General features: G+C 44.5%; 9 non-coding genes across 9 annotated transcripts; 1 reads left to right on the top strand and 8 right to left on the bottom strand.

The window, feature by feature from the left end:
* Nucleotides 1-2,259: 2,259 nt before the first annotated feature.
* trnav-cac (transfer RNA valine (anticodon CAC)) lies at nt 2,260-2,332 on the bottom strand. Its single transcript has one exon. It is a non-coding gene; the product is annotated as a tRNA-Val (tRNA).
* Nucleotides 2,333-3,831: 1,499 nt separating this feature from the next.
* Nucleotides 3,832-3,913, bottom strand: trnal-cag (transfer RNA leucine (anticodon CAG)). The gene has a single exon. It is a non-coding gene; the product is annotated as a tRNA-Leu (tRNA).
* Nucleotides 3,914-5,585: 1,672 nt separating this feature from the next.
* On the bottom strand, nt 5,586-5,658 carry trnav-cac (transfer RNA valine (anticodon CAC)). Its single transcript has one exon. It is a non-coding gene; the product is annotated as a tRNA-Val (tRNA).
* Nucleotides 5,659-7,157: 1,499 nt separating this feature from the next.
* Nucleotides 7,158-7,239, bottom strand: trnal-cag (transfer RNA leucine (anticodon CAG)). The gene has a single exon. It is a non-coding gene; the product is annotated as a tRNA-Leu (tRNA).
* Nucleotides 7,240-8,911: 1,672 nt separating this feature from the next.
* On the bottom strand, nt 8,912-8,984 carry trnav-cac (transfer RNA valine (anticodon CAC)). Its single transcript has one exon. It is a non-coding gene; the product is annotated as a tRNA-Val (tRNA).
* A 1,499-nt stretch (nt 8,985-10,483) lies between these two features.
* trnal-cag (transfer RNA leucine (anticodon CAG)) lies at nt 10,484-10,565 on the bottom strand. Its single transcript has one exon. It is a non-coding gene; the product is annotated as a tRNA-Leu (tRNA).
* Nucleotides 10,566-12,237: 1,672 nt separating this feature from the next.
* Nucleotides 12,238-12,310, bottom strand: trnav-cac (transfer RNA valine (anticodon CAC)). Its single transcript has one exon. It is a non-coding gene; the product is annotated as a tRNA-Val (tRNA).
* A 1,499-nt stretch (nt 12,311-13,809) lies between these two features.
* trnal-cag (transfer RNA leucine (anticodon CAG)) lies at nt 13,810-13,891 on the bottom strand. The gene has a single exon. It is a non-coding gene; the product is annotated as a tRNA-Leu (tRNA).
* A 4,112-nt stretch (nt 13,892-18,003) lies between these two features.
* trnas-gcu (transfer RNA serine (anticodon GCU)) lies at nt 18,004-18,085 on the top strand. Its single transcript has one exon. It is a non-coding gene; the product is annotated as a tRNA-Ser (tRNA).
* The last annotated feature ends 1,516 nt before the right edge of the window (nt 18,086-19,601 follow it).

Genomic DNA, 19,601 nt, shown 5'->3' with positions numbered 1-19,601 from the left:
GCATAAACACTGACAGGATAGAGAGTGTGCACTCTCCCAAATCAGAGGTACATTTCCAAAAGCAAAACCACATGGTTGTGTTGGAATTTAAACACAGCAGCATTTAACAGGCTGCAGTAAAACAAACAGCACACCCACAAAGGGCAGCGGTTGGATCTGAACTCGAGTCACCTGAGAGTTTGTAGTGAGAAAGCAGTTCCTTCGGTCACTTGGCAACGAAACCAGCCACAGCTGCAGTGTATTGTCTTACACCTTCCATGGTGCTCCTGTGAAACATTAGAAGCAAAGTCACAGGGAAACAGTTCTGTGATCCCTCTCCTGCTGGCACAGCTGCAGGGATATGCCCAACTACAATATCAATCTCGCAACAAACATTCAATCCAGCCAAAAATCATTTGATAGCTGGAATCAAGCTTCTGAGATTTGCTAAAGCCACAAATGTAATGTCTGTATGAGAGACTGTATATTCGGATATGATTGGGCAAAGTAACCATGAGCTGCATGATATTGCTGGTATTTGGATTGTTGCTTTGGTAAATGATTTCGTCCTCTGCACGAAACAGGACAACTTTCAGTTTTTGAGGATCTTAACAGAAGTCAAAAGGTGATTGCCCCACCCCACCCCAGAAGATGTCAAAGAGGTGCTAACTGCCCTTGAGTGCTCTTTGTTCTCGATGTGAAGAGCTCTCTGCCAGAGTCACCTTCATGTCTCTGGTTGCTGTGTGAAACACAAAGAAGGAGCCCCTCAATCCAGACAAAAATCAATGGTAAGCTGAGTCTACCTACTCAGACTCTTTTCAGCTACAAATGTTTCTGTGAGTGCGTGAGAGTATATGTTCGGTTACGATTTGGTCAAATCACCATGAGCTTTTGACATTACTTCAATTTCGATTCTTGCTTTGCTCAATGATTGCTCGAAACAGGACAACTTTCACGTTTACATGGAACATGAAACACACCGGACAACAGGGAAAATGCACAAAGCTGAGCAGGCCGTGTTCCACATTATACCGTGCAGCATAGTTTCAGTCACTGTGTCTGTTTTGCAGCATAAGGGTCCCAAAGAATGTTCTCCACCCTAAAACCGGAGGTAGCATTACAATCCGAGAACGACAGATCACCTTGTGAGGATGATATGACCTCGGGGCCAGTTCGAGATGCCACTTTCCTTGCCTTTTACCTTAACCGTGCAATTGGCTGCAGGGATATTCACACCTGGACATGAGCCACATCGATACCGACTGACTTGGAAACCTGTGTGGGAAGCGACGAGAAGCGACTCAATAAATCTTGCTAAATTCCATGCTGCTCATTAGAAATGCAGTTTCTGTTCACCTCAATTTAAAAGGCAGTTTCTGAACATAGTAACTGAAGTCAAAAGGTAATTATCTCACCCCACCCCAATTCCGGGAGAGGTGCTAACTGCACTTGATTGCTTTTTGTTCTCGATGTGAAGAGTTCTCAGGCATGAGTCACCTTCACGTCTCTTGGTGCTGAGTGACTTACAAAGAAGGAGTTTCACCAGAGCTGCAACTGCCTCACTTTCCCACTCGCCCTGCCCGTTTACAGTTTCCTGCTCGTCAGTGATTTAAAGAAAACCAAAAGGTTGCGATGTTATTCTGCAGCCTCTCTGTCAATTCCTCCGTTTCAGTTCCAACATGGCTTAGATCTCGGGGCTCACCTTAATACTAGCGACGCTATGAAACCACAAGTCCAGAGGTTCCTCTGGGAGTGCAATTTCGTTCATTGCTGTTGCTGATTGAATGAGTCACTAACGTGCGAACTGATCCAAACCATGATTCAGCACCTCTGCTGCCAATTCTCGCACGTTGAATAACGACAGAGAGTTTCCAAATGAGGCCTTGCAGAGACGACTTTGGTTTACATTTGACAGACAGACTAGTTCAGGAATCAGTGGTGCGCTGATCAGTAGCACCAGCGCATCAGCTTCTTCCCTGTCTTTGAACCGGTCCGCCTGCGCAAGGAATGCAAATGCGGGACAGTTTTTCGTGGAAGGGATCAGAACGCGGTAACTACACTCTCAAACAGAATGACTTATGATCAGAACCAGGTTTTACAATGGTTCTGATCAGAACAAGCCTTTACAATGCTTTGCTCACTAATTAAATGGAAGTGCATCACATTTCACAAAGAGAGCAGATTTGTTCGAGCATTTTCGAAGGCAGATTTGCAGATGGGAGAGCAAGCAAGAAAGCTCCGTTCTTGTCCGTGTAAAAGGCTGCAATTGAAGAACAAAGCAGTTTCTGCCCAGCTTCGAACTGGGGACCTTTCGCGTGTGAGGCGAACGTGATGACCACTACACTACAGAAACGAGCTTCAGCCGAGCGCGTTGCGGCTCTGTGGCATCCAGCACTGAAAGTTGAAGCCATTCTACGTTTCACCTTTCTTTTTCTAATAGCTCGTTGTTATCCAGGGAAATTGACATCTTGAAAAAGTCAAAAAATATAGACTGAAATTAGTGACAAAATATAGACAAGGATGTCGTCAATGTTTGGACTGGAGTGTGAAGTGGAATAAGCTGGGACAACTTTCCCGGCAGCATAACGGCTGCGACATGGTTTTATGGAAGGGTTGTAAACTGAGTATTTACGTGTTTTACACAAGCTAGGGTGAGTTGGAAACTCGAGAGCATAGGTTTAAGGTGAGTGCTCTGAAATTGACAAAGGACCCCGACGCACATTTTCCACTCACAAGGTTGTGGGTGTATGGAATGAGCTACCAGAGGGAGTGGAGGAGGCTATTGCACTCAGAAAATTGCAATGGTAATCGGATGAGTTTCTGGATAGGATGGGTTTAGAGGGATTGAGGAGAAATGCTGTGGAACGGGACTTGTTTAATTTTGGTGATGTGGTGAGCATGGATGAGATACACCGAAGTCTCTGTTTCCACGCGGTGTACCCCAATAACCTTGCGTTGCTTACACCGGTTTTAAAGGATTACTTTTCAGCGGAGCTTGCCGTCGCAGTCTGTAGCACAATCATTTAGTCTGTTCGACTGCTCACGGGAAAGGTAGTATTGTGAAACACTGCAGAAACGAACGACTTCCTTACTTTTGCTCCGACTGACCATGCTTCGTGAAACTTTCCCAGATCCTCAGTTGAGGATTTTTGCTGCTGCAAGTTACCTCAGAACCCCTGTTAACTCGTAATGTATTGACCGAATCGCAAACAGAAAGCATTTAACACGGAACACAAACAAAACTGGCATACCTAATGCATGTTCAGACACAGCGAAGCATGAATGCTAAATGTGAGACAGTCCGAGGGCATGAGGCATAAAGTAATCTCACAACTAACAACAGGGCAATTCCAAACTACTCTTTCAAACATACTGCAGCCTTAGTGCACCACCACTTCCCAGACAATGCTGAAAAGAGAGAAAGAAAGAATATAATAAGTATGGGCCATAAAAAAGTGAATTTCACCAATCACAGTCTCGATTAGATTACCTTTCCCTTCCGGTGTCTCCAGGACGGAAATGCAGGAAATGGGAGAAATTCAATAACATATGCATTGGAAAGATTTTCCCATTCGCCAGAAAGCCAAATAACGATGAATCGACTCACCGCCGGACTTTGTTTCACAACAGCGATGAAATAACAGTCTCCATTCGGTTCCAGTAAAACCTCAACTTGCCTGGAACATAAACCAACCGCTGAGCTGCTTGCGATTTTCTGCAGGGGAGGCGAATAACATCATGGCAGCTGAGAGACCTGACAATACTCGGCACCTGTCCACAGTTAATTCTCCGAGAACATCAATGCAGCGGGGATCGAAGCAGCATTCAAACAGTGGAGTGGATCAGCTGAAATGGCAGTGGTGGGATTCGAACCCACGCCCCTTTCAGGACTGGAACCTGGATCCAGCGCCTTAGACCGCTCGGCCACACTACCAGACAGCCTGAGCGTCCATTTTCTTGCATTTCGAATTGTGCTCCTGCATAACCACACATGCAAAGTCACATGAAAAGGGTTCCATGGTCCCTGTCCGACTCGCACAGCAGCTGGTATGTGCCCGGCTACAATGTCTATTTCGCAGCAGATAATGAAAGCCCATCAATCCAGACAAAAATCAATGGTAAGCTGTGTCTATCTTCTCAGACTCTTTTCAGCCAGAAATGTATCTTTGACTGCGTGAGAATATATGTTCGGTAATGATTTGGTCAAATCACCATGAGCTGCTTGACATTACTTCAATTTCGATGCTTGCTTTGCTGAATGATTTCACCGATTGCTCGAAACAGGACAACGTTCACGTTTACACGGAACACGAAACACACCGGACTACAGGGAAAATGCACAAAGCTGAGCAGGCCGTGTTCCACATCATACCGTGCACTATATTTTCAGTCACTGTGTCTGTTTGGCAAAGAATGTTCTCCACCCTAAAACCGGAGGTAGCATTACAATCCGAGAACGACAGATCACCTTGTGAGGATGATATGACCTCGGGGCTGGTTCGAGATGCCACTTTCCTTGCCTTTTACCTTAACCGTGCAATTGGCTGCAGGGATATTCACACCTGGACATGAGCCACATCGATACCGACTGACTTGGAAACCTGTGTGGGAAGCGACGAGAAGCGACTCAATAAATCTTGCTAAATTCCATGCTGCTCATTAGAAATGCAGTTTCTGTTCACCTCAATTTAAAAGGCAGTTTCTGAACATAGTAACTGAAGTCAAAAGGTAATTATCTCACCCCACCCCAATTCCGGGAGAGGTGCTAACTGCACTTGATTGCTTTTTGTTCTCGATGTGAAGAGTTCTCAGGCATGAGTCACCTTCACGTCTCTTGGTGCTGAGTGACTTACAAAGAAGGAGTTTCACCAGAGCTGCAACTGCCTCACTTTCCCACTCGCCCTGCCCGTTTACAGTTTCCTGCTCGTCAGTGATTTAAAGAAAACCAAAAGGTTGCGATGTTATTCTGCAGCCTCTCTGTCAATTCCTCCGTTTCAGTTCCAACATGGCTTAGATCTCGGGGCTCACCTTAATACTAGCGACGCTATGAAACCACAAGTCCAGAGGTTCCTCTGGGAGTGCAATTTCGTTCATTGCTGTTGCTGATTGAATGAGTCACTAACGTGCGAACTGATCCAAACCATGATTCAGCACCTCTGCTGCCAATTCTCGCACGTTGAATAACGACAGAGAGTTTCCAAATGAGGCCTTGCAGAGACGACTTTGGTTTACATTTGACAGACAGACTAGTTCAGGAATCAGTGGTGCGCTGATCAGTAGCACCAGCGCATCAGCTTCTTCCCTGTCTTTGAACCGGTCCGCCTGCGCAAGGAATGCAAATGCGGGACAGTTTTTCGTGGAAGGGATCAGAACGCGGTAACTACACTCTCAAACAGAATGACTTATGATCAGAACCAGGTTTTACAATGGTTCTGATCAGAACAAGCCTTTACAATGCTTTGCTCACTAATTAAATGGAAGTGCATCACATTTCACAAAGAGAGCAGATTTGTTCGAGCATTTTCGAAGGCAGATTTGCAGATGGGAGAGCAAGCAAGAAAGCTCCGTTCTTGTCCGTGTAAAAGGCTGCAATTGAAGAACAAAGCAGTTTCTGCCCAGCTTCGAACTGGGGACCTTTCGCGTGTGAGGCGAACGTGATGACCACTACACTACAGAAACGAGCTTCAGCCGAGCGCGTTGCGGCTCTGTGGCATCCAGCACTGAAAGTTGAAGCCATTCTACGTTTCACCTTTCTTTTTCTAATAGCTCGTTGTTATCCAGGGAAATTGACATCTTGAAAAAGTCAAAAAATATAGACTGAAATTAGTGACAAAATATAGACAAGGATGTCGTCAATGTTTGGACTGGAGTGTGAAGTGGAATAAGCTGGGACAACTTTCCCGGCAGCATAACGGCTGCGACATGGTTTTATGGAAGGGTTGTAAACTGAGTATTTACGTGTTTTACACAAGCTAGGGTGAGTTGGAAACTCGAGAGCATAGGTTTAAGGTGAGTGCTCTGAAATTGACAAAGGACCCCGACGCACATTTTCCACTCACAAGGTTGTGGGTGTATGGAATGAGCTACCAGAGGGAGTGGAGGAGGCTATTGCACTCAGAAAATTGCAATGGTAATCGGATGAGTTTCTGGATAGGATGGGTTTAGAGGGATTGAGGAGAAATGCTGTGGAACGGGACTTGTTTAATTTTGGTGATGTGGTGAGCATGGATGAGATACACCGAAGTCTCTGTTTCCACGCGGTGTACCCCAATAACCTTGCGTTGCTTACACCGGTTTTAAAGGATTACTTTTCAGCGGAGCTTGCCGTCGCAGTCTGTAGCACAATCATTTAGTCTGTTCGACTGCTCACGGGAAAGGTAGTATTGTGAAACACTGCAGAAACGAACGACTTCCTTACTTTTGCTCCGACTGACCATGCTTCGTGAAACTTTCCCAGATCCTCAGTTGAGGATTTTTGCTGCTGCAAGTTACCTCAGAACCCCTGTTAACTCGTAATGTATTGACCGAATCGCAAACAGAAAGCATTTAACACGGAACACAAACAAAACTGGCATACCTAATGCATGTTCAGACACAGCGAAGCATGAATGCTAAATGTGAGACAGTCCGAGGGCATGAGGCATAAAGTAATCTCACAACTAACAACAGGGCAATTCCAAACTACTCTTTCAAACATACTGCAGCCTTAGTGCACCACCACTTCCCAGACAATGCTGAAAAGAGAGAAAGAAAGAATATAATAAGTATGGGCCATAAAAAAGTGAATTTCACCAATCACAGTCTCGATTAGATTACCTTTCCCTTCCGGTGTCTCCAGGACGGAAATGCAGGAAATGGGAGAAATTCAATAACATATGCATTGGAAAGATTTTCCCATTCGCCAGAAAGCCAAATAACGATGAATCGACTCACCGCCGGACTTTGTTTCACAACAGCGATGAAATAACAGTCTCCATTCGGTTCCAGTAAAACCTCAACTTGCCTGGAACATAAACCAACCGCTGAGCTGCTTGCGATTTTCTGCAGGGGAGGCGAATAACATCATGGCAGCTGAGAGACCTGACAATACTCGGCACCTGTCCACAGTTAATTCTCCGAGAACATCAATGCAGCGGGGATCGAAGCAGCATTCAAACAGTGGAGTGGATCAGCTGAAATGGCAGTGGTGGGATTCGAACCCACGCCCCTTTCAGGACTGGAACCTGGATCCAGCGCCTTAGACCGCTCGGCCACACTACCAGACAGCCTGAGCGTCCATTTTCTTGCATTTCGAATTGTGCTCCTGCATAACCACACATGCAAAGTCACATGAAAAGGGTTCCATGGTCCCTGTCCGACTCGCACAGCAGCTGGTATGTGCCCGGCTACAATGTCTATTTCGCAGCAGATAATGAAAGCCCATCAATCCAGACAAAAATCAATGGTAAGCTGTGTCTATCTTCTCAGACTCTTTTCAGCCAGAAATGTATCTTTGACTGCGTGAGAATATATGTTCGGTAATGATTTGGTCAAATCACCATGAGCTGCTTGACATTACTTCAATTTCGATGCTTGCTTTGCTGAATGATTTCACCGATTGCTCGAAACAGGACAACGTTCACGTTTACACGGAACACGAAACACACCGGACTACAGGGAAAATGCACAAAGCTGAGCAGGCCGTGTTCCACATCATACCGTGCACTATATTTTCAGTCACTGTGTCTGTTTGGCAAAGAATGTTCTCCACCCTAAAACCGGAGGTAGCATTACAATCCGAGAACGACAGATCACCTTGTGAGGATGATATGACCTCGGGGCTGGTTCGAGATGCCACTTTCCTTGCCTTTTACCTTAACCGTGCAATTGGCTGCAGGGATATTCACACCTGGACATGAGCCACATCGATACCGACTGACTTGGAAACCTGTGTGGGAAGCGACGAGAAGCGACTCAATAAATCTTGCTAAATTCCATGCTGCTCATTAGAAATGCAGTTTCTGTTCACCTCAATTTAAAAGGCAGTTTCTGAACATAGTAACTGAAGTCAAAAGGTAATTATCTCACCCCACCCCAATTCCGGGAGAGGTGCTAACTGCACTTGATTGCTTTTTGTTCTCGATGTGAAGAGTTCTCAGGCATGAGTCACCTTCACGTCTCTTGGTGCTGAGTGACTTACAAAGAAGGAGTTTCACCAGAGCTGCAACTGCCTCACTTTCCCACTCGCCCTGCCCGTTTACAGTTTCCTGCTCGTCAGTGATTTAAAGAAAACCAAAAGGTTGCGATGTTATTCTGCAGCCTCTCTGTCAATTCCTCCGTTTCAGTTCCAACATGGCTTAGATCTCGGGGCTCACCTTAATACTAGCGACGCTATGAAACCACAAGTCCAGAGGTTCCTCTGGGAGTGCAATTTCGTTCATTGCTGTTGCTGATTGAATGAGTCACTAACGTGCGAACTGATCCAAACCATGATTCAGCACCTCTGCTGCCAATTCTCGCACGTTGAATAACGACAGAGAGTTTCCAAATGAGGCCTTGCAGAGACGACTTTGGTTTACATTTGACAGACAGACTAGTTCAGGAATCAGTGGTGCGCTGATCAGTAGCACCAGCGCATCAGCTTCTTCCCTGTCTTTGAACCGGTCCGCCTGCGCAAGGAATGCAAATGCGGGACAGTTTTTCGTGGAAGGGATCAGAACGCGGTAACTACACTCTCAAACAGAATGACTTATGATCAGAACCAGGTTTTACAATGGTTCTGATCAGAACAAGCCTTTACAATGCTTTGCTCACTAATTAAATGGAAGTGCATCACATTTCACAAAGAGAGCAGATTTGTTCGAGCATTTTCGAAGGCAGATTTGCAGATGGGAGAGCAAGCAAGAAAGCTCCGTTCTTGTCCGTGTAAAAGGCTGCAATTGAAGAACAAAGCAGTTTCTGCCCAGCTTCGAACTGGGGACCTTTCGCGTGTGAGGCGAACGTGATGACCACTACACTACAGAAACGAGCTTCAGCCGAGCGCGTTGCGGCTCTGTGGCATCCAGCACTGAAAGTTGAAGCCATTCTACGTTTCACCTTTCTTTTTCTAATAGCTCGTTGTTATCCAGGGAAATTGACATCTTGAAAAAGTCAAAAAATATAGACTGAAATTAGTGACAAAATATAGACAAGGATGTCGTCAATGTTTGGACTGGAGTGTGAAGTGGAATAAGCTGGGACAACTTTCCCGGCAGCATAACGGCTGCGACATGGTTTTATGGAAGGGTTGTAAACTGAGTATTTACGTGTTTTACACAAGCTAGGGTGAGTTGGAAACTCGAGAGCATAGGTTTAAGGTGAGTGGTCTGAAATTGACAAAGGACCCCGACGCACATTTTCCACTCACAAGGTTGTGGGTGTATGGAATGAGCTACCAGAGGGAGTGGAGGAGGCTATTGCACTCAGAAAATTGCAATGGTAATCGGATGAGTTTCTGGATAGGATGGGTTTAGAGGGATTGAGGAGAAATGCTGTGGAACGGGACTTGTTTAATTTTGGTGATGTGGTGAGCATGGATGAGATACACCGAAGTCTCTGTTTCCACGCGGTGTACCCCAATAACCTTGCGTTGCTTACACCGGTTTTGAAGGATTACTTTTCAGCGGAGCTTGCCGTCGCAGTCTGTAGCACAATCATTTAGTCTGTTCGACTGCTCACGGGAAAGGTAGTATTGTGAAACACTGCAGAAACGAACGACTTCCTTACTTTTGCTCCGACTGACCATGCTTCGTGAAACTTTCCCAGATCCTCAGTTGAGGATTTTTGCTGCTGCAAGTTACCTCAGAACCCCTGTTAACTCGTAATGTATTGACCGAATCGCAAACAGAAAGCATTTAACACGGAACACAAACAAAACTGGCATACCTAATGCATGTTCAGACACAGCGAAGCATGAATGCTAAATGTGAGACAGTCCGAGGGCATGAGGCATAAAGTAATCTCACAACTAACGACAGGGCAATTCCAAACTACTCTTTCAAACATACTGCAGCCTTAGTGCACCACCACTTCCCAGACAATGCTGAAAAGAGAGAAAGAAAGAATATAATAAGTATGGGCCATAAAAAAGTGAATTTCACCAATCACAGTCTCGATTAGATTACCTTTCCCTTCCGGTGTCTCCAGGACGGAAATGCAGGAAATGGGAGAAATTCAATAACATATGCATTGGAAAGATTTTCCCATTCGCCAGAAAGCCAAATAACGATGAATCGACTCACCGCCGGACTTTGTTTCACAACAGCGATGAAATAACAGTCTCCATTCGGTTCCAGTAAAACCTCAACTTGCCTGGAACATAAACCAACCGCTGAGCTGCTTGCGATTTTCTGCAGGGGAGGCGAATAACATCATGGCAGCTGAGAGACCTGACAATACTCGGCACCTGTCCACAGTTAATTCTCCGAGAACATCAATGCAGCGGGGATCGAAGCAGCATTCAAACAGTGGAGTGGATCAGCTGAAATGGCAGTGGTGGGATTCGAACCCACGCCCCTTTCAGGACTGGAACCTGGATCCAGCGCCTTAGACCGCTCGGCCACACTACCAGACAGCCTGAGCGTCCATTTTCTTGCATTTCGAATTGTGCTCCTGCATAACCACACATGCAAAGTCACATGAAAAGGGTTCCATGGTCCCTGTCCGACTCGCACAGCAGCTGGTATGTGCCCGGCTACAATGTCTATTTCGCAGCAGATAATGAAAGCCCATCAATCCAGACAAAAATCAATGGTAAGCTGTGTCTATCTTCTCAGACTCTTTTCAGCCAGAAATGTATCTTTGACTGCGTGAGAATATATGTTCGGTAATGATTTGGTCAAATCACCATGAGCTGCTTGACATTACTTCAATTTCGATGCTTGCTTTGCTGAATGATTTCACCGATTGCTCGAAACAGGACAACGTTCACGTTTACACGGAACACGAAACACACCGGACTACAGGGAAAATGCACAAAGCTGAGCAGGCCGTGTTCCACATCATACCGTGCACTATATTTTCAGTCACTGTGTCTGTTTGGCAAAGAATGTTCTCCACCCTAAAACCGGAGGTAGCATTACAATCCGAGAACGACAGATCACCTTGTGAGGATGATATGACCTCGGGGCTGGTTCGAGATGCCACTTTCCTTGCCTTTTACCTTAACCGTGCAATTGGCTGCAGGGATATTCACACCTGGACATGAGCCACATCGATACCGACTGACTTGGAAACCTGTGTGGGAAGCGACGAGAAGCGACTCAATAAATCTTGCTAAATTCCATGCTGCTCATTAGAAATGCAGTTTCTGTTCACCTCAATTTAAAAGGCAGTTTCTGAACATAGTAACTGAAGTCAAAAGGTAATTATCTCACCCCACCCCAATTCCGGGAGAGGTGCTAACTGCACTTGATTGCTTTTTGTTCTCGATGTGAAGAGTTCTCAGGCATGAGTCACCTTCACGTCTCTTGGTGCTGAGTGACTTACAAAGAAGGAGTTTCACCAGAGCTGCAACTGCCTCACTTTCCCACTCGCCCTGCCCGTTTACAGTTTCCTGCTCGTCAGTGATTTAAAGAAAACCAAAAGGTTGCGATGTTATTCTGCAGCCTCTCTGTCAATTCCTCCGTTTCAGTTCCAACATGGCTTAGATCTCGGGGCTCACCTTAATACTAGCGACGCTATGAAACCACAAGTCCAGAGGTTCCTCTGGGAGTGCAATTTCGTTCATTGCTGTTGCTGATTGAATGAGTCACTAACGTGCGAACTGATCCAAACCATGATTCAGCACCTCTGCTGCCAATTCTCGCACGTTGAATAACGACAGAGAGTTTCCAAATGAGGCCTTGCAGAGACGACTTTGGTTTACATTTGACAGACAGACTAGTTCAGGAATCAGTGGTGCGCTGATCAGTAGCACCAGCGCATCAGCTTCTTCCCTGTCTTTGAACCGGTCCGCCTGCGCAAGGAATGCAAATGCGGGACAGTTTTTCGTGGAAGGGATCAGAACGCGGTAACTACACTCTCAAACAGAATGACTTATGATCAGAACCAGGTTTTACAATGGTTCTGATCAGAACAAGCCTTTACAATGCTTTGCTCACTAATTAAATGGAAGTGCATCACATTTCACAAAGAGAGCAGATTTGTTCGAGCATTTTCGAAGGCAGATTTGCAGATGGGAGAGCAAGCAAGAAAGCTCCGTTCTTGTCCGTGTAAAAGGCTGCAATTGAAGAACAAAGCAGTTTCTGCCCAGCTTCGAACTGGGGACCTTTCGCGTGTGAGGCGAACGTGATGACCACTACACTACAGAAACGAGCTTCAGCCGAGCGCGTTGCGGCTCTGTGGCATCCAGCACTGAAAGTTGAAGCCATTCTACGTTTCACCTTTCTTTTTCTAATAGCTCGTTGTTATCCAGGGAAATTGACATCTTGAAAAAGTCAAAAAATATAGACTGAAATTAGTGACAAAATATAGACAAGGATGTCGTCAATGTTTGGACTGGAGTGTGAAGTGGAATAAGCTGGGACAACTTTCCCGGCAGCATAACGGCTGCGACATGGTTTTATGGAAGGGTTGTAAACTGAGTATTTACGTGTTTTACACAAGCTAGGGTGAGTTGGAAACTCGAGAGCATAGGTTTAAGGTGAGTGCTCTGAAATTGACAAAGGACCCCGACGCACATTTTCCACTCACAAGGTTGTGGGTGTATGGAATGAGCTACCAGAGGGAGTGGAGGAGGCTATTGCACTCAGAAAATTGCAATGGTAATCGGATGAGTTTCTGGATAGGATGGGTTTAGAGGGATTGAGGAGAAATGCTGTGGAACGGGACTTGTTTAATTTTGGTGATGTGGTGAGCATGGATGAGATACACCGAAGTCTCTGTTTCCACGCGGTGTACCCCAATAACCTTGCGTTGCTTACACCGGTTTTGAAGGATTACTTTTCAGCGGAGCTTGCCGTCGCAGTCTGTAGCACAATCATTTAGTCTGTTCGACTGCTCACGGGAAAGGTAGTATTGTGAAACACTGCAGAAACGAACGACTTCCTTACTTTTGCTCCGACTGACCATGCTTCGTGAAACTTTCCCAGATCCTCAGTTGAGGATTTTTGCTGCTGCAAGTTACCTCAGAACCCCTGTTAACTCGTAATGTATTGACCGAATCGCAAACAGAAAGCATTTAACACGGAACACAAACAAAACTGGCATACCTAATGCATGTTCAGACACAGCGAAGCATGAATGCTAAATGTGAGACAGTCCGAGGGCATGAGGCATAAAGTAATCTCACAACTAACGACAGGGCAATTCCAAACTACTCTTTCAAACATACTGCAGCCTTAGTGCACCACCACTTCCCAGACAATGCTGAAAAGAGAGAAAGAAAGAATATAATAAGTATGGGCCATAAAAAAGTGAATTTCACCAATCTCAGTCTCGATTAGATTACCTTTCCCTTCCGGTGTCTCCAGGACGGAAATGCAGGAAATGGGAGAAATTCAATAACATATGCATTGGAAAGATTTTCCCATTCGCCAGAAAGCCAAATAACGATGAATCGACTCACCGCCGGACTTTGTTTCACAACAGCGATGAAATAACAGTCTCCATTCGGTTCCAGTAAAACCTCAACTTGCCTGGAACATAAACCAACCGCTGAGCTGCTTGCGATTTTCTGCAGGGGAGGCGAATAACATCATGGCAGCTGAGAGACCTGACAATACTCGGCACCTGTCCACAGTTAATTCTCCGAGAACATCAATGCAGCGGGGATCGAAGCAGCATTCAAACAGTGGAGTGGATCAGCTGAAATGGCAGTGGTGGGATTCGAACCCACGCCCCTTTCAGGACTGGAACCTGGATCCAGCGCCTTAGACCGCTCGGCCACACTACCAGACAGCCTGAGCGTCCATTTTCTTGCATTTCGAATTGTGCTCCTGCATAACCACACATGCAAAGTCACATGAAAAGGGTTCCATGGTCCCTGTCCGACTCGCACAGCAGCTGGTATGTGCCCGGCTACAATGTCTATTTCGCAGCAGATAATGAAAGCCCATCAATCCAGACAAAAATCAATGGTAAGCTGTGTCTATCTTCTCAGACTCTTTTCAGCCAGAAATGTATCTTTGACTGCGTGAGAATATATGTTCGGTAATGATTTGGTCAAATCACCATGAGCTGCTTGACATTACTTCAATTTCGATGCTTGCTTTGCTGAATGATTTCACCGATTGCTCGAAACAGGACAACGTTCACGTTTACACGGAACACGAAACACACCGGACTACAGGGAAAATGCACAAAGCTGAGCAGGCCGTGTTCCACATCATACCGTGCAGCATAGTTTCAGTAACTGTTTCTATTCGAGAAGCCACTTTCCTTGCCCTTTACCTTAACCGTGCAATTTACTGCAGAGATGTTCACACCTGGACATGAGCCACATGGATATCAACTGAGTTGGAAACCTGTGTGGGAATCGACAAGAAGCGACTCAATAAATTTTGCTAAACTCCATGGTGCTTTTTAGAAATGGAGTTTGTGTCCAAGTAAATCGAAAAGGCAGTTTCTGAACATAGCGACAGAAGTTACTGCTCACCCCACCCCCACTCCGGAAGTGGTGCTAACTGCACTTGGTTGCTTTTTGTTCTCGATGTGAAGATCTCTCACGAATGAGTCACCTGCATATCTCTTGTTGCTGAGAGACTCACAAAGAAAGAATTTCACCAGAGCTGCAACTGCCTCACTTTCCCACTCGCTCTCCCCGTTTACATTTTCCTTCTCGTCAGTGATTTAAAGAAAACCAAAAGGATGCGATGTTATTCTTGCCAATGCAAGCAGATTGCCAAATCTTAGTTTTAAAATCTTGCTGCAACTGTTCTGATCTTAATGAAGGCACACATGGGATTCAGTGCAGTAATGATCCCCTAAACTGGAGAAGGAAATCCTTGCCTTCAAGAATGCGTCCGGAATGTTCACTGATTCATCCCAGTGATGGCAGGACTGTCCTCTGGAAGCATATGAGTAAAATCATTCAATGTTCCATGGAGTTTCGAATGAGTGGTGAAGGGAAAGTCTCCATTCACAAATTAATCATTCAGTAGAATTCAATACAGGGACCCATGAAATGATGAACACATTGTAAAAGAACATGGACGTACGATACACAATAGCTAAGACAATTACTATGTGAAAAAACTTTGATTTCAGATCCACGGTGGCCTTTGGTGATGACATTTACTGTCCAGAACCAGTCTGCACTGGAATGACTGGAGACACACTATGAAGTATTTGAACTTGAGTCGCCTTTAGAAATAGCTGAGGCTCACTCAGGGCACGGGGAGTTAGAGATGTTGGCCTTACAAAACTTTCAAACATTTCATGGAAGAATAAAGGGAGTGATAGATAATTTTCGATCCTACGGAGATGATGTTCATGAACTGGATAGATAATAATTTACCTGAGTGGAGTTTATACATAGTGACGTCATATTTAAAAAGCAAAGAGTTCATAGTGTGACTGTAAAATCTTCAGGTCACCCTCAGTGGGAGCATTGTGTGTAATCCTTGTCCTCATGCTCCACCAACAACATGTGAAGAGGTTAGAAAGGACACCGACGCTGTTTCCTGGATAGCAAGATATTAGAAAGCCAAGTGACGTTGTTTACTGAGACATAAAAATATCAGAAAGGATGCAAACGGGATGATGGAAAGAATGAGGGAGTTTATTCACGAGATCTGGAAATGCTGGAGCAGAAACACCCAAGTTTGAAGTCAACAAATGAGATTTTCACATAACATGAGGTTTGAATGACTAAATCAGGGAGATCCCCTCTTTCGAGTGAATCAATAACTTTAGTTAGAGCTTCAAAACCATTAGTGAATGATTAAGAAAAGTTTGAATGAGAGTTTCTTCCAATCAATACAGTTAGTTAAATCGTGAACGACTTTCCAGAAATAAAACGTAGAAGCTGATTTCACAGTGTTTTAAAAGATACACGAACAAACATACAAGGAGGGAATTTACCATTGAGAGGAAGTCAGTGTGGTTGCGTAAGAATTTCGAATTTGGTTGACTTCAGCCACAAAGACATTTCATGAACACGTAGAACTGATTAAGATTGAGTAAAAAACGTTCATGGATTGGTAAGGTGTGGCGTGTTATTCATGGTGAAACTCTGTAAATGGAGCTGATGTCCTAAAATAACTGCAGACAGAAGTTATATCCTAATCAGTCGGAATTGAATCGTCACTTGGAGACGCAACACCTACTTTAAAGATTCGACCACATTCACATGATGTTATGTATATTTCGTACATTCTTTACTCCACCCAAGAAATGCACCAAGAAGATCTGTTATTTTGTATTGTTAACCCTCTGTACTTCTCTGCAGCATGCCATTGAAGATAAAATATGCTCAGGCCAAAATTCAATTCAATACAATATTCAAACGGTCCTATGTGATTTTTCCTTTTTGATTATTGCAATAACCTTTGCGACTTTGCAACAAAATGCATAACATAAAACCAGTTCAACATTTATTTTCGCGAAATTAAAGCAATGCACATGGGAAACGTTATCCACCTGCTGAACAATCACCTTTGGCTCTCTCTCCACACATGTCTCTTCACGTTTTAACTACTTGCAGTATGTTTGTTGATCAAGGAGTTATTATCCAATAAAGGTCATTTCTCAATCCACAAACACGGGTATTTTCCCATAAACTTGGCTTTGCTCAATATCACCTTCTATCCGTACCCCTCAAGACAATGAATAATTGAAGCTGCTCCATGTGAGGCTCAAACTTAAAACTTCAGCGCAGCACAGCCCACTATACTGGCACAGAGATACCATGCACTGTCACCTGCATCACAGGAGCAACACATTAATGCTTATCTCCAAGTTCCTGGTTGTACCTTAACGTTTGGGAAACCGAAGTTCTCTGATTCCATGGCTAGTAACGGGGATTTAACGATCATCTTCACCAGTGGTTCTGACTCCGAGTGAGGAAAATGGTGAGCTACTCATTGCAAAGATGGGTAGATTTTTGAAATATATAATTGCAACATTTGCCTTCACTAACCAATGAACATTTTATTTTGTTTTTCATCTGTAGAAATCTTAAAATCTTCATCTTTAACAGACTCAATGACAGATCTCCATTGTGTCTCTGGTATCAAATTCCAAAGTGTAAACCCCCTCTGAATTCTTCCACCACAGTCCGCTTTTTGGTAGTGTTCCTGTTGTGGGAAATGCACTTCCCCGTGTGTCAACTGCTGCTCCCAGCATTCTCTCTGGCACTGCACTAATTTTCCTTCTGACACTTGCTCACTGTGTTGCTGTGATCATACTTGGTGTTGCATGGCCCAGGAAAATGATACAGATCAAGGTTTTTGCATTGCTGAATTCAATTGTCTGTTTAGTCTTATTTAGGATTTTGAAAGTGTCTGTTCTATACAGAAGTGCTGGTCAAAAACATCTGAGCAGAAGAAAGGTGTTCTGAATAATGACATTGAGCACTATGCACTCTCCTCCAGTCTCGAAAACAATTCCTCACAGGCAATTTAATAGACAATAGACAATAGGTGCAGGAGTAGGCCATTCTGCCCTTCGAGCCGGCACTACCATTCATTGCGATCATGGCTGATCATCCTCAATCAGTATCCTGTTCCTGCCTTATCCCCATAACCCTTGAGTCCACTATCCTTATGAGCTCCAGCCAACGCTTTCTTGAAGGAACACATCCTGCTTTCTCGGGTTCTTCATTCTGTTGACTTCAAATCTTCACAGAATTCAACAGACTTTGTTACATAGTCTTTTCTTCATTTTTGCTTAGATCACTGTAAGCAGAGTGTCACAGTGGGAATGCCATTGCCCCACAACCCAGAGGTCAGACCATACTCTTGGGACCGTACTGTGCTTTTTAGCATTTCACCAGACCAGGGAAAAATATCTGCTGTTCTGCATAATTTACGCAATTCACTTATTCATGCAGGAGCTCATATACGTGACGAGGTGGCCGAGAGGTTAAGGCGATGGACTGCTCATCCAGTGTGCTCTGCACGCGTGGGTTCGAGTCCCACTCTCGTCGCTGTTTTCAATGTTGCTATTTTTGCATGCTCACTCCTGTCTTATTGAAATTGGAACTCCAATGGTCAGTTTATATGCATCGACGCTATTATAAAATCTCAAAGAATAATTTGAGTCAGTTGATTAAACTGCATTGAAACGTAGATCACATTGGGATAATGAAAAGTAACGCGATTTTCTTTTTCAAAGCTGCTGTGACATTTTATCATATGAAAGAGATCCAGGAAACCAAAATACAAGAGATGCGAAGCGCATGTTTATGTAATGCGATTCTTAATGACTGTTTTTTCAAATGAAATCTGGAGCAGGTTGAGTAGAAGTGATTCATGTTGGTGAGAAGAGCACAGAAAGGCAGAACAAAATAATGGAAATATTTCAAAAGGGGCAGGGCGTGGGTGTTGGGGCACCGAGAACTGGCTGAAAATGCACAGAAGAGAATTGCAGATATGGGTGCCATGCATGGATACGGAGAGACTTTCACATTGGTCTCTTTATCGCCCGTTGCTCTCGCCATTGATGAAGGCTGGACACAAGACACAGATAAACACAAGATGTGGGAATCAAGCTCCAAAACGTTATGCAGACACTGGATGCATCACATTGAACTATGGACAACTGGAGAAGTAGCATGCTCACTGCAGGGACTGAACCTAAACTGTGGAGCAATAATCGCAAATTCATGCAGCATTAGCATGAAAAATGATTTAATGTGTCTTTATACGCATGTCATTAACAGACGTTTCGTTCTAATACCTGTGTCATTGAAAGAAAAGGACACCACATGTCAAGATGGATGACAACGTAACCAAGTTTGCTTTGAAATTGAGATCCATTTCATCATTGTACACAGTGGACAAGTTCATTTTAAATAATACAAACCACATTCCCTCACCTGTAATAAAAGTGTGATTTCATTACAAACATTGCCCTTGCTAAGTGGCAGTTACTCAACATGAAAAATATGATGTAATTTTTATTGAGCATACATCAATTAGCACCATTATCTAACTTCGGATTGACTGCAATATGCACATGATAAACAATATTTAAGAAAGAATGTCTTTTGGAAGTAATGATTCGGTGCTGACGAAAAATAATATTAAATTCACATGATGCGGATATTCCACCAATGGCTCCAATGGTGGAAATGGTCAGTGGGCACTATTTCTAAGTTGGTATAGAGGTGTGTGAGTTGCAAGGGTTGGGAGATCCCACCTCATCTGGAGCAGCGTCTGCTCACATGGACCAGGGAGCATTGGGGCAGCAGGCTGGGAGTTCCAACCACACCTGGAGAAGCTTTTATTGACTTGGAGTAGCAGGGAGCATTGGGGAAGCAGGCTGGGAGATCCAACCTAACCCGGAGCAGCTTCTATTGACGTGGAGCAGCAGGGACCATTGGAACATCAGACTGCGGGATCTTACCTAATTTGAAGCAGCTTCAGTCGACATGGAGCAAGGAGTTTTGTGAGATCCGTCTGGGAGCTCCACTCTCACCTGGAGCAGCTTTTAATGTCAAG

The sequence above is a fragment of the Hemiscyllium ocellatum genome, unplaced genomic scaffold (assembly GCF_020745735.1).
Source record: "Hemiscyllium ocellatum isolate sHemOce1 unplaced genomic scaffold, sHemOce1.pat.X.cur. scaffold_480_pat_ctg1, whole genome shotgun sequence".
In the NCBI taxonomy this organism is placed as follows: Eukaryota; Metazoa; Chordata; class Chondrichthyes; order Orectolobiformes; family Hemiscylliidae; genus Hemiscyllium; species Hemiscyllium ocellatum.
Note: the sequence above shows the minus strand (reverse complement) of the source record. Positions and strands in the feature narration are given on the sequence as shown.